The following is a 2722-nucleotide window of genomic DNA, read 5'->3' as shown; positions in this document are numbered from 1 at the left end:
GGGGGAATATGACTGGTCATCTGTCTCCGAATCCTCCTCTGAGGAGCTATCGGTAACCAGCAAGACATGCGCTTCGTCAGATAACATTGTCTGCTCTGAAGACCTTGTTTCCACTCGAGATTTTTCCATGACCATGCCGAATGGCTGATGCATAGGAAGAGTAATTGAATGTACTAAAATTGTTGACAAATTTAGCACATAATAAAAAAATGATGGCATGATATAATTCACATATAAGATAACTGGCTAACCAGGGTGGCATTGCAAAATTCACATATATGATGCCTGGCTAGACAAGATGGCATTGCATGATTCACATATACGATAAAGAAACTAAACAAATGGCATTGACACAAAGCATGTCTAAACTAAGCAGATGACATCTTTAATGTATACAGTAAGCAATGCAAGGCACCATATGCATGATATTACCAACATCAGCATGCCAAGTTAGAGCGAACACCTCATGGGGTAAATAGGAGTGGTCTTCTCCTTCTGAATCCCCCTCAGAACAATTATCTTCCTCTTGATTACGATCCGAAATGGGTGGAGGTGGGGGCTGCCTTTGCACCCACCATGGAACGGCGTCTGCATGAAATTTTATTGCCACGCAAGGCTCGTCTCTTTTGCTCTACGTGATCAGTTCCATTGTGTACAATAACTGGCATGCATAGGAATAAAACATAGTGAGATCATGTAAGGAGTGCATGCACAAATCCAGAGTGATGGTAGCAAACCGTGGATAGACCCAAAACCAATGATAGCAGGCAGATAATAGCTTTAGTTAAAAAAAACAGATAATGGCTCCTTTAATGTTTGTTTGCACCCAACATGAAACTCATAGTAGACACCAGAGAATAACCAGATAGTAGACGGATAGTACTGATTGCTGCCCCAATATGTACCCCACAACCATTTAAAACCTCAAGTTTCAACATTAGTTTGGACCTGACTCGGAGTCTAATAGGTGAACACGACGATAATGTAGCATGTCATCATATTAAGTGACGCATAACGTAAGCAGACACGGAAGAGTGCGACCTCTCTTGCGGACCCGTGTAGTCCTCAAGGTCATCTGCTCAGTTGATGATGGTAATGCAGTTGTTGTGGCTGCCGGCGGCGGGGAAGAAGATCTGAGGCGGCGAAAGATAGTCTGGAGAGTGGATCCCTGCTATGGTGAACCCTTTCGTCATTGGAGCAGCTGAGCTGGGGTGGAACACAGCGCCGCAGGAGCAGGACAAACCACACAAGGTTTTCTTTGACACATATCTGTAACAGAAGTAATTGAGTAAGGGCTTGTTTGAATTTGAGGATTCTAACAATGCAGGGGTAGGAAATAGACAGGAATAGGATAGGAATGCACGTGCAAAACATAGAATTTAAAAACACATGATTTCTGCCAATCTGGGTGTTTGATTCACAACAATTGGAAGATCACAGGATGCAAAAAAGCATGGTGAGATTAAGTCAAACACAAGAAAATGTACGGTTATAATGCTATTATGCTACTACCTCTTAGTCTTGTGCTTGATGAATAGGAATATGAAAAAGAGGAGAAGTGGAAATTAGAATTCCTACGGTTTTTCTTTCAAGGAGACACTAAAGGAACAAATCCTACAGTTTTCCTTTGTTCCATTCCTTTGCACCAAATTCATGAAAAGTAGTACCATAGGAAACTTTCCAATTCCTATGTTTTTCATTCACTTTTCCTTTCAAGCTCTGGCAATTCTAGTAGGCAGGCTTGAGCAAGGAAAATCCTACACTAAAAAAATGTTTTTGTGCTACTTCTATTACTTTGGACCCAGGCCACTGCCATACTAGCTCAACTCCCAGGCCCATCGACAAATGCACAGCTCAAACGCGCAGAGATAAATAATGATGGCGTTCAAGAGAGTCCATCACGGATAGCTAAGTTGCCTAGTACCTCACTGCTTGTCATATAGTAGGATAAAATAATCGTATTTCCCGTTACTACGAGTGCTCAGTGGACAATATATATAACATGTGGAGTAAAAAAGAGATGCAACAAGTGTACAACCTCTTTGGGGAAGCCATGTCGATCTCAGTGTGATTGGGTTGGCCGGTGAGGATGCGCCGGCTGACTTGGCTATCGGAGGAGGGGAAGATCTTAGGCGGCTGGAGATGGAGCCCGAGGTACTGCTCCGCTGTGATGGAGGCTTTTGTCGTTGGAGCAGCTCCGGTGAGTTGTACGACGCCGAGGCTGAAGCAGGACAAGAGAGACAATGAACAACGTTAACCTGATTGGAATTATAATAGCATCTCCAATACAAGACGGAAAATACAGAAACAAAACGTGCTAGATGTAAAATACATCAGCCGCTCATCTCTGAACTTAACTGTCGAAACTGAACTTCACTGTCGAAACTGAACTTAACTGTCGAAACTGAATTTTGCTATCGAAACTGAATTTTGATGTCGAAACTGAACGCATTACCAAGGTGAGGCTACACGTCGGTCGACTGACTTTTTCATCTCTAGTCAGTCAATTTTGCAGCCATTGGATACGAAATCAAGGGCCTGCGGTTCATCTTCAACCTCCACCCCCCTGAGCCGCCAGCCACCACTGGCTAAACAGAAGCCCCCCGCCGCCCACGGCCGACGGTGCGCTGCCCCGCCCGCCCCGAAAACACTACTCACTGCCGGTCTGCTGCCTCCCCGGCCATCCCTCTAGGCCCCCCCGTGCCGAGCTTTTTCTCTGGCG

This window comes from Triticum dicoccoides, chromosome 4B (assembly GCF_002162155.2).
Source record: "Triticum dicoccoides isolate Atlit2015 ecotype Zavitan chromosome 4B, WEW_v2.0, whole genome shotgun sequence".
Taxonomy (NCBI): Eukaryota; Viridiplantae; Streptophyta; class Magnoliopsida; order Poales; family Poaceae; genus Triticum; species Triticum dicoccoides.
This window is presented reverse-complemented; position numbering follows the sequence as displayed.